General features: G+C 38.5%; 1 long non-coding RNA gene across 1 annotated transcript in view; it reads left to right on the plus strand.

Moving 5' to 3' along the window:
* The window catches only part of LOC110403281, a 102,125-nt gene continuing 100,646 nt past the window's right edge, over positions 9,338 to 10,816 (plus strand). Inside the window, exon 1 of the long non-coding RNA XR_002441605.1 lies at positions 9,338 to 9,425. This is a non-coding gene — a long non-coding RNA (uncharacterized LOC110403281). The remainder of the gene's footprint in view (positions 9,426 to 10,816) is intronic.

Genomic DNA, 10,816 nt, shown 5'->3' on the forward strand with positions numbered 1-10,816 from the left:
TGCACTCTGCTTTTCTTTGTGCATCTTCCCTTCTCCCCAAATTGCAGCATTTCTTGTAATTAATTCAAATTTTGGTTCATTAAGTAGACATTCATAATGCAGAACTTTCTTCGGGAAGGTGTGTTCCTCAACACTTCAGGAAAATAGAGATAATGTTTTGGTTTTGCTGCTGATTTTCAGTAAATTTTTTTTTTTGAAATGTTTCAAGAACAATAATGACAATTTTACAACTCTGTCAGAAAAAAAAATAATAAAACAAATCTTTTATTTAATTTTAGATATGATTCAGCAGCCCGGAAGAGTCAGTTAGGAGAGAAGGCACTCAGGTTGCTTGAAAAATTCCGAGTCTTGAACACTTGGGATTACCATAGCTACTCCTAATTTATTATTATTGTATATGGAAATACTACATCACACAAGTGATGTCACATCTGCCCTTCTACATAAGAGCACAAACTAATGGAAAATTCTGACCTGTACTACTGCTCCCTGCAAATGTAGATCAGGACCTGATAGCTGGCTAAACACACAAGGCATGCTATAAATTCAGTAAACTGCTGATCTGACATATACATGGCTGAATAAGCCTTGTCTGCCTGGTTACAGCGGTACTCTATACCTGCTGCTTCTTCCCAGGAGCCCTAAAAACATAGAGTTTGTGCCCAGTACGTGAAAGCTTCATTTCAGTCCACTTCACATCTTTATCGCTGGCCACTACACAGCTAGCAACTGCTTCTTGACTCTTCTTACACCGCACGGAAAAGCATGAGGAAGAAACACGAAGAAATGTGATGGTGCAAAAGTTTCACATTCTGCTGTATATCTGAGCTATCCCTTGGCAAGCTGTTGCCACAGCTCCGTCTCTCACAGCAGATTACTCTGCAAGAATCCACTCCTGAAGTTCTCCAAACAAATGTTTTTTATCTTTTATAGAAAAACCTGAAATCCAGCAGGAGAGTTGTACAGGCGTTAATGCATCCAACTGCTTTAATATATCACCACTGAATAGAACTCAGTTTTACCAATGTGAATGTACATCACGTTGCAGGAACCCCAGTGCACATTCACGCTGGAGAAAATAAGACTTCTAAAACATCAACACGGGAAATGAAGTTAAAAAAGAAATTGTTGGTTCACAACAAATGTAAATGTTAATGCAGTTCTTATGTGAAATGTAAAGACAAGCATTTCATTTAAATATTACCCTTTATGTGAAAATAAACAGATTTGCTTGTGATTACTTTGTAGCAGCCTTAAAATAAAGTGATTGCTTCTCCTCTGAGATGAAGCTTTTCAAACACAGGCGGTAATAGCTAATCCCTGCAAGTGGGGAATAATTGCAAATTTTAACAGCACTTTTGAGGAGGACCTGTATATGAAGAAGTCTCTTTGGAATATTTTTGCAGTCTCAAAAGAAAGAACTGTAATTTCCAAAACATTTTATGTGGTATTAGCGGCTGACTCCTCTGGAATACAATTCTTTCTGTATCCGTACTGGGGAAGATGCAAAACTGTGACAGAGAGCAGCAAATTCATAAACTTCCAGAAACTATTATTTAGAGCCTAAAAGTGTGAAGCCTCCAGTGCAGGAAATGTTACCAACGTTGAAAACATAAATAAGAAAGCTGTGTGCATAAAAGTTTTGAAGCAATTGCGAATATTTCCAAGGCTTCTCATTGATGCACCATTTATCTGGTTTTGTGCACTGCTGCAGAAGGTGTGTCCGCCACCAAGTCCTGTGCATTCTTATATCTCTTCAGGATTTAGTATCACCTCCCTGAAGGGAAAAACACAGCCAGTGTTTGAGGGTCTAAGAACAATAAAACATACACTGATGGAAAATAGTTGGTCTGTCTAGTTTTGTAGATGAATCAAAGTGGAGCATTACCTTATGAGTTAAAAAGCAATACAGCTAAACCATTTAAACCGCCACTGTGTCAGCCACAAAAGTTCAGTCCATAGATCATGATACCAGTATCCAGTTCCTACAGTGATTCTCCAGAAAATCTTTCCCTTGTTTTGTAAAGAGTCATGATTCTGGAAGCTGATTTTTTTTTCCTATAGAAGAAGAAATGGGGATCAGAAGCAAATGCTTGATTCAGTGTCACTCCCAGCAAGAGAATGTGTGCTTGCCTCTACAGTCACCGTTAAGGGGAGGCTGCAGTAGCTGAAAGAATCTCTTTATGTCTGGTACATTTTATATTTTCAGATAGATTTCATCTTCCTTGGTCTTGCTTATACGCAAAACAAATTATTACTTTCTTTATCCTTTATTAATTCAATGATAAAGGGAAAAGTCTCTTTTATAATGAGAGAATTTGTTTCATATAAACTAAACACTCCACTGCTATATTTATTTGGTTAATTTGATACCCGTTTTGTGTTAACATCTTTTGTACACCAGGCTGCTTTACAGTGTTAAAAGCAAGGCTAAATCAGCTTTGAAACACCTATTCTTAAATAGATAACTGCAAGGTCTCTAGTGAAGCTCTTCATGTTCTTCCGGCTTACACTTGATTTGCTTTAATAAGGGTTATGGGGAAAGAAAAACTATTGAAACTCCATTTTAAAATGCCTGGCAACAGACAGGTGGAAAAGACTTAGAATTACTATTTTTCATTACCGAGGGCCCCTTAGGACTACACTGGAAAGAATCCTGTCTGCCCCAGATAAGAGTCTCCCAGCAGTTTAATGTGCCAATCAGTTGCGCTCAGCAGCCCGGAATCATCATATTGCAGCTATTGAATAGTTCCAGACCATATGCTCAGAAGGATGGGGAATGTGATATGTGTCACACTTCCAAAGAATGACGATGAAGAGCATTAATATGCTGATGAAGAAGGAGAGGAAAAAAAGTGAGAGAAATCTTGACGAAGCACGCTCACCTGTGTTACAGAGCTTGACAGCTATGCTGTGCTAACTCTTCCATTTGGTATATAATTATAAGTTTGAGTTACCATGAGGTCTATATCATTGTGAATTACTTGGTCTCTTCCTCTCTTCTCCTCTGCTAATATGTTCTCTGTTTTGATTTTTAAGTGAGAAAATAGTTAAATCAGAGCCCAAATAGCTGCTAAAAAGCAATTAACATTTTATCTAGCTGGTAGCCTGGAAACTATTTGCATGCATTTGGGGTCTAATTACTTTACAATAAACACTGAGTATTGAACCAAGTACTACTCCATTGCTGCTACATAATGCCCTAGTTTCTTGAAGGAGGAATGCTGATAAAGGAGATGAGAATGGGAAAACAGTGAGAAAGTGCATTGTTATATATGTTGTGACTTTCAGTTTTTCTTTTCTAAAACAAATGCAGTGGTGTCATTGTGTAACATGCAGTATGGTAGCAGATGGATTAATGGAAAGTCATTCATGGGGAACTAATCCTCTCGCAAGCTTTCTTTGGTACCTGACCCAGAGATCTTTAATACATAAAACTGTAAAGCAAACTAAATTCCACTGAATTCTGTATTTACCATGGACTTTTTTTTTTTACCATTACTTCATGTCTCTCTGAAATGCTTGTAAATTCTAAACTATATACTGGGGGAGCAGAAATGTAATATGGGAAGAATTTCTGATCCATTGTGTAACACAAGAGAACAAAGCTCTAGAATTGGCTGCACAAATGAGCTCCTTTCTTCCGTTAAAGGCAATGCACCCCTTGAGGATGCAGGGAATAGCAAGCAACCTAAAGAATAATTTTAGTCTAAGCTAGACGTATTAGTGCTCTGCTTTCACTGCTGTAACCACCCCTACAGGGCATTTGCCATGATTCATGAGTCAGTATAGAGGTAGGGCAGTAGCCACTTCATCAATATCTAAAGCTGACTGGATGGCCTTCACTTCTGCATGTGGGCATCATGGCTGAGGGAAGAGCCCCTCTCCTGTGGATGGTTGACTTTCCTCACTTTTGTCAGAGAGGCATTTGCTTTCTTTCATAGGAACTGAAGTGCCTCCTCAGCCCAAAATCTCTAACACCTTTCCTTTTATTTGCTATTTGTTAATACAATAAATTATTCTTTCTCCATAAAGTAAAAGCTATGATTCGCAGTGTTTTAAGGTATATATACGTATTTAATGATCATCTCTGATATCTTTCTGGCAACAATTTTCCATAATATAGACATAAATACTCTCCATGTGCTAGGATTGTGAAGTGTAACAGATTGTACTGTGTGATTTTCTATAATACTGAAATCAAATTCACAGCTTTTAAGAATTGAGCTGTCTGCAGCCTGAATAGAGATCTTAGTTTGGGAGGATGCTCTTATTTTCCTTTGTCCTTGTAACAAAAGTCACTGATTAAGAATGTGTTCAATTGTTATGAGATAAATTATGGGATTCTTCACACTTATTAATGTCATCCTCTTGACTTTCTGATTACTCACGAATTTTCTTTTTCTGTGTTCCAAAATATAATTTAATTTTATGTATTTTGTTTTAGTCTATGTGAGGTCAAATTTCAGCCTACTGAAACTCAGTGAATATAGCTATGATTTGATAAAGGAATGTGCAGATTTTTATTTTTTAACTATAAAATCTTATCATGAGATGGTTTCTTTCAAAGTAGCTCCTCCCTTTGATTTATGATCACTATGATTTGTTTGTAATTCCTTCAAGAGATACCCAATCCTTATTTTGGAACAAAAGATGGAACCAAAAGCCAGTAAAAGAGTAATCTGCATGTGCATTGGTTTTATTTTTCTTTCTCTTCTGAACTGTGCCTGTAGCATTTAAGAGAGGCAGTCTAGTCGCGTGTGGCCATTCTGTTCCTTAAAATGTACAATACTATGATTAGGTTGTTTACTTCAATGATCAATTAACTATGGTGGCTTTATTTTTATGGATTATTACCAGAGTAATGGTAATGGTACTGTATTATAGTGATAGAAGAAAGGCACTATGACTTTCTGTAGCATGTCCTAGATGTCCATCAGTATAGCTGAGGAAGTATTTTGGCTCTTCCACTTCATGGTTTTTTTTTGGACTCTAGTATTAATTGATGAGTATATCTTTCTAGATCGATGGAGCTAAAAGTGTATATAAATGAGATTGTTACAGAAATTAAACTATACAGTCTTCTACATCACATAGTTTAGCAGAAAACTTGGAAAAATAGGTTTTTCTGTCTTTTACTTATTTTCAGCAGCGTTTACTTTTCCACTCATCTAAATTCCTTGTTTTCGTCTTTGAGCACACTTCAAAAATCAGTTTAACTCTTACACTCTCCCTGCTGCACTAGTGAATTTCCATTTCAAACCAGTGAACAACATAACCTATTCATTACTGAACTGTTGTATGTCTTCTGTTGATTCAGATGCAGTAGTTGCCTGCATTTCTTGACTTGCACTTCCAGTTGTCTCTTTGTCTCATCAGCTACTTCTCAGAGATGTAAAATATCTCATTTGAAAGTCATCGGTTTCACCTCTAGGTATCATAGAGTCATAGAGTCATAGACTGGGTTGGGTTGGAAGGGACCCCAAGGATCATCAGGTTCTATTCCCCGTTGCAGGCAGGGTTGCCAACCACTAGGTCAAGTACTAGATCAGATTGCCCAGGGCCCCATCCAACCTCTCCTTGTGTTTTTCTTAAAGCAGCTGAATTTTTGGGGTCTGTTTCTCAGCAGCTATTCAGCACATGGGTGAACCTTCCCTTCTGCACAGTTTTGAGGTTGCAACATGCTTCTTTGTGTTCACTTGCACACATTGGGGTTGATTACTTTTCAGCAGACAGAGCAGTGTCTTTGTGACAAAATCTCTGAGCTTCAATCTGCATGGTGAAACACATGGAGCTTGCAAGTGGTAGTAAATCAGTTCTTTAAGACTAAAGAGTATGAAGTTGACTGAAAGCTGGAGACTGTGCAAGTAGGTTGTGTGCGGAAATCTTTTTGTTGAACAATGATTAAAAGTATTACGCTCCAGATCTGATAAGTGCAAAAAATAGTCCTGCTGGTGCTGGACTGGATAAGTTTTCTCACAGGATTTGGCTTCAATCTGCAGAGAGGCATGTTTACACAAACAATTTTAAATGCTTCTTTTATCAAAAAGAAATTTTTATTCTTTTTGATAACGAATGCCTATCTCCTAAACTAGATTGTTTACAGCTGAAAGAGAAGGCTGTTTTCTTTCAGTGCCTTTGAAAATTCCCTAAAAGTATTTCTTTAAAGAAGATATTTTCTCCTTGATTCAAACACTCCTGCTTTCTTCACTTAACAAAGCTATCATTGTAATACTATAGTTTTTAATTCTCTTTCCTTTATAACCTTGAGTCTAATTTCATCACAACTGCCTATGTGACTGATTCCTTTATTGGGAATGAGGCTCTCTTAAAAGATGCTGAAAGTTGGTGCACATTTGCTAAATAACCAGCTGACTGAGCACAAAGTAACAGCTGAAGAGCAGGTACCAGAACCACACACAGCCCTGTCTGCGAGTTCCCCGGGGGCTGCGCGCATGTTTCCTTTAGTCATCTGACCCAGAGCTGTGCATATTCTGGGGCTGAGACAGGCAGAAGTTCTTGATCCCCTCTGCATTACAGAAAAGCTAATTTCATTCACTCTTTGCGCTGTTCAGTTGCACAGAAATGACAGACACTAGGCTGCAGATGTAAAGCAAGATGACAATTTGAGGGAGCCGCGGTGATCCGGTTCAACCATTTGCATCTTTATTGACGTTCCCTTTTGGCTTGAAATCAATATTTCCCTCCTTTTCTAAAAATTGCAAAATTCTGCCTTCCTTGTCCCTTAGCTCCCACATGTTCTTGACAGCTGTACTTCATTGCGTTTGTCCTTCTTTCTCTACGTCTCTAACATTTTACTTGGAATGCAGTCTGGCTAAGGACCATTTGTGTCTTCCAGTTTCTTCTTCGACCCCACCAGGGTCAGACAATAAATGCGATTCTAAAAAGCGCAGGTGTTGATACATTTTCTTCATTTTGAGATTGGATCGTCTCATTTGGCACATTTTGGAGCATGTTGCCTGCCTCCTGTGGTAAACTTTTTGTAAGACAGTTGAGGTTTGTGTTTGAAAGCGCCGACTGCATGGACCATGTTCTTGTTTTAAGGAAGCTCAGGCATCCAGAGCATTGAAAGACTTCAGCAGGAGGTACTAATACTTTGGGTTTTGTTTGCTTGTTTTAAAGTTATTCTTGGTGTAAATTTATAAGTGCAGAATGAGCTATTAAAAGATTTTGTGGATTATGCTGTCATTTTTCCTCCATAAAAATAAAAAGGAGTAGCAGGTGGGGTACTTATTTAATATAGAGATAACATGACTTTTTTTTTTTTTTTCTTCCTACTTGGATTCAGGAGGGATTGTGACTATAACATAGTTTCCAGAGCATTAATGCTCAGTGATATGGAGCTCTTAATTGCTCTCATTTGGCAATGAGAGCTATCAAAGCAGCAGCTTAATTCACATACTTAACAGGCACAGAATTTTCCATTTGGCCACTGAGATACGGAACTGTGGTGTTTTAGGAAGGACACCTTTTGCTTCTCAGTAATTCTGCGTGGTTATCATTATTCTTGTAATTCTAAAGGCATGTAGATTTAGGGAAATATCACTGTGATGGGCATCAGCACAGTGCTAAATATGATAGTTTTTCTGTTAGATGCAGCAAGAATTTGCGCTGCTCTATTGCCTACTGTTTAGATCCCATTTCTTCTGCTTACATAATTGCAACACTGCTTTATCTGAGCACCTGATTGCTGTGCATTAAGCAAAGTGGCTATCAGACAGAACTTTGTTTTGTCCTCCTTTCTCCAGGAGATACAATGGCTGCAGTAGAATTCATTGCCAGATAACATTGTCTCTCCATGATAGGATGTGTTGTGTAGTTGCAAAAAAAATAAATAAATAAAAGGTGAAAAGATTTGTCTCTCCAGGCCATGGGGAGTCAAGTTCCTCAGTCCTGAGGGTATGTTGCCTCCTGCATAGAGATGTCCCACCCTGTAGGAAATCACGAGGTTTGATCTCACCTCTTGGTCATGGATTGACCTGAGTCCAAGCTCTGATAGTAAGGATTGAGACCTGAATGCCAGCTGAATGCTCTGTGAGGAACCAATTTACATGGAAAAGCTTGGTGTGTTTCTCTGTGTCAGTGTTAGCAAGGAATGGCACTGAGGCATTTTGGGCCAACTTAAGTTTAGAAACTGGCACAGGAAGTTTGGACCAGTTCACCAGCTGGTGGCACACGTGTTCACTTAAATATTTCCCAATTTGGTCTCTGCTTAAATGTGCCGTTTGATGTCCCTAGTTTTGTCTGCTTATTAGAGATTGAGATCCCTGTCAAATGAACATTTACTGTTGTAATGCCAGGTGTTTATGTGCACGCGTACATATGTAAGTGTGAACTGGATTTTTCTTTTCATGTTTTATTGTGTTTATTTCTTTTTTTTTTTTTCCTAAAGAATCTGTCCGACAATAATGCATTGCAGTAAAGAAGTGCAGTAATGATGAAAAAAGTTATGGTTGCCTTGTTTTATGGAAAAAAATTGTAGAAACTGATGCCTATTGCATAGGGGTTTAATCACACTTCCTAATTCAGTCCAGGCTCCAGCTGGAAGGGTGAGCTTTAAATAGCAAATATCGGGTGCTACTGATTTTGTTGAAGAGAGGAATTAAATGAGGGTCAGAAACTTTGTTACAACTCAAAAACTACAAGTCAAAACGTTACTATCTGTCTTCGCATTTTGAAGTATCCACCAAATTATGAAGTATCCAAAAGCACGCCCTCCAAACATTAATGGAATAGAATATCAATATTATTTAGCTTTTTTCTTTAATGCTCTTGTTCATGTCCTGGCTGACCTCGTTAGCACAATTCTGCAGAGATCCTGGGTCCGCCAGCAGGTCTCACAGGGAAGGAAAGGGCAGAGCTGCTATGGGACCAACAGAAGTTATTTCAAACCCGAAGGTATTTGTGTTGGTTATGGTTCCTCAGAAGCTTGGTTTTAACCTGTTGTGGTTTAACCTGGCAGCAGCTGAGCACCACACGACCTTTTGCTCACACTCCCACCTCCCACTGCAGTGGGCAAGAAAGTACAACTTGTAGGCTGAGATAAAACCTACTTACTAAGAAAAGAGAGAGAAATAACAGTAATGATAAAAATTATAAATTATATACGTACACAAAACAAGTGATGCACAAAGCAGTTGCTCACCACTCACTGACCGATGCCCAGCCAGTCCCCAGGCACTGCCAGCCTCCCTCCCCCAGCTCCCCTCAGTTTTGCTGTTTCCTCACACGATGTCATAATGGTACGGAATATCCCTTTGGTCATTTAGGTCTGCTGAACTGGCTCTGTCCCTCCCAGCTCCTTGTGGCCCCCTGAGCCCCTCACTGGCAGGGCAGTATGAGATGCTGAGAAACCAAAATGTCCTTGGTTCTGTACAGCACCGCTGAGCAACAACCAAACGTTGGTGTGTTATCAACATGTTTTTCTCCTAAAGCCGAAAGGTACCAGACGCTATGAGGAAAATCAACTCTGTCCCAGCTGAAAGCAAGACAGAGTGAATCAAAGCTAAAAATGTACCTCCGATACTAAAAACGTATCGAGATGCCACTTACAGGAACTGTATTGTCATTATAATTTGCTGTAAGAGTTTTGTGTATGAAAATCAAACTTTCACCTGCCATCTGGTGGAAATAAATTGAAAAGCTGTAACGTGTGTACCTCACAGCTAAGGAACACACCTGTTTTCAGCTTGCTGGTAATACAGAAATTTGCAGTGCTGGCTCTGTATAAAGAACACTGTGGTTGTGCTGCTGACTTTCTCACTGAGTGTGCTAACAGCTGTTTGGGTCCTTTTTGATTCAGTTTTCATAGAATAAATGAAGTTGGTATCCTATATTAAGGCTTGTTTGACTACAAAACAATAATTCAAATTGGTCGTTAGAATGAGGATTATAATGGTGAATAAAAAGTTGACATCAAAATACGTAAGTAGGAGAAAACTATAGCTCATATAGACGTGGAGCTATTTGCTATGTGTGAGGGAAATAAAAATTGTTCCTATTTATTTTTGGTGCTGCAGACAGATTTTTGCTTTTACTACAGTGCAGAAGCTGTTAGCAAATGGGCTGCTAACATCAGCAACAAAAATCCCTTGTCTTCTAACTTATTGCTTCTCCATTTTCATCTCTTTCCTTATGTATCCTTCTCATTTCCTGATATTCCTGTTATATACATTGTAGTCTTTTCCTAGAGGATATTACAAGACTTCTCTCTTGCAATTCACTGAAATTTAAACATGAAATATTTTAAATCCTCCTGAGTAGGGCTGTAGATCAGATGGTCAGCCTTGGTACTAAAGCAGTGCAAGCAGCCAGCTTCGACAGATGGTGATTTGAAGAGGAAGAAACTTTTTCACAAATGATTCTTTGGTAGCTAACCTTTAGCTTATGTAGATACGCTCTTTAAATCTGTAGTCGCTTTTAGGTGCCACTTAAATCTGCAGTGTCTGGTATGTTCACCGTAATAGTGAAACTCCTGTGCTCTTCTCCTGGCTTCATTCTCTTTGAGGATGCTGTTTTCGCTTAAGCTCTGTTGCATTCTACACCTGTGAAGCTCTTCATTGTTGTAAGAGAATGAAGATATGGAAATATTGTGACTTTGTTTTTAGCAAAAGCATTTAAGCAGTAATTACTAATCATTAATTCAATGGTATGGAAGTAACTAAGGAAAACTAACAAACCTGAATAGTTATGGGGGCAGTTCAGAAGTTTCTTTTCTTTTCTTTTCTTTTCTTTTCTTTTCTTTTCTTTTCTTTTCTTTTCTTTTCTTTTCTTTTCTTTTCTTTTCTTTTCTTTT

This window comes from Numida meleagris, chromosome 8 (genome assembly GCF_002078875.1).
Source record: "Numida meleagris isolate 19003 breed g44 Domestic line chromosome 8, NumMel1.0, whole genome shotgun sequence".
Classification (NCBI taxonomy): domain Eukaryota; kingdom Metazoa; phylum Chordata; class Aves; order Galliformes; family Numididae; genus Numida; species Numida meleagris.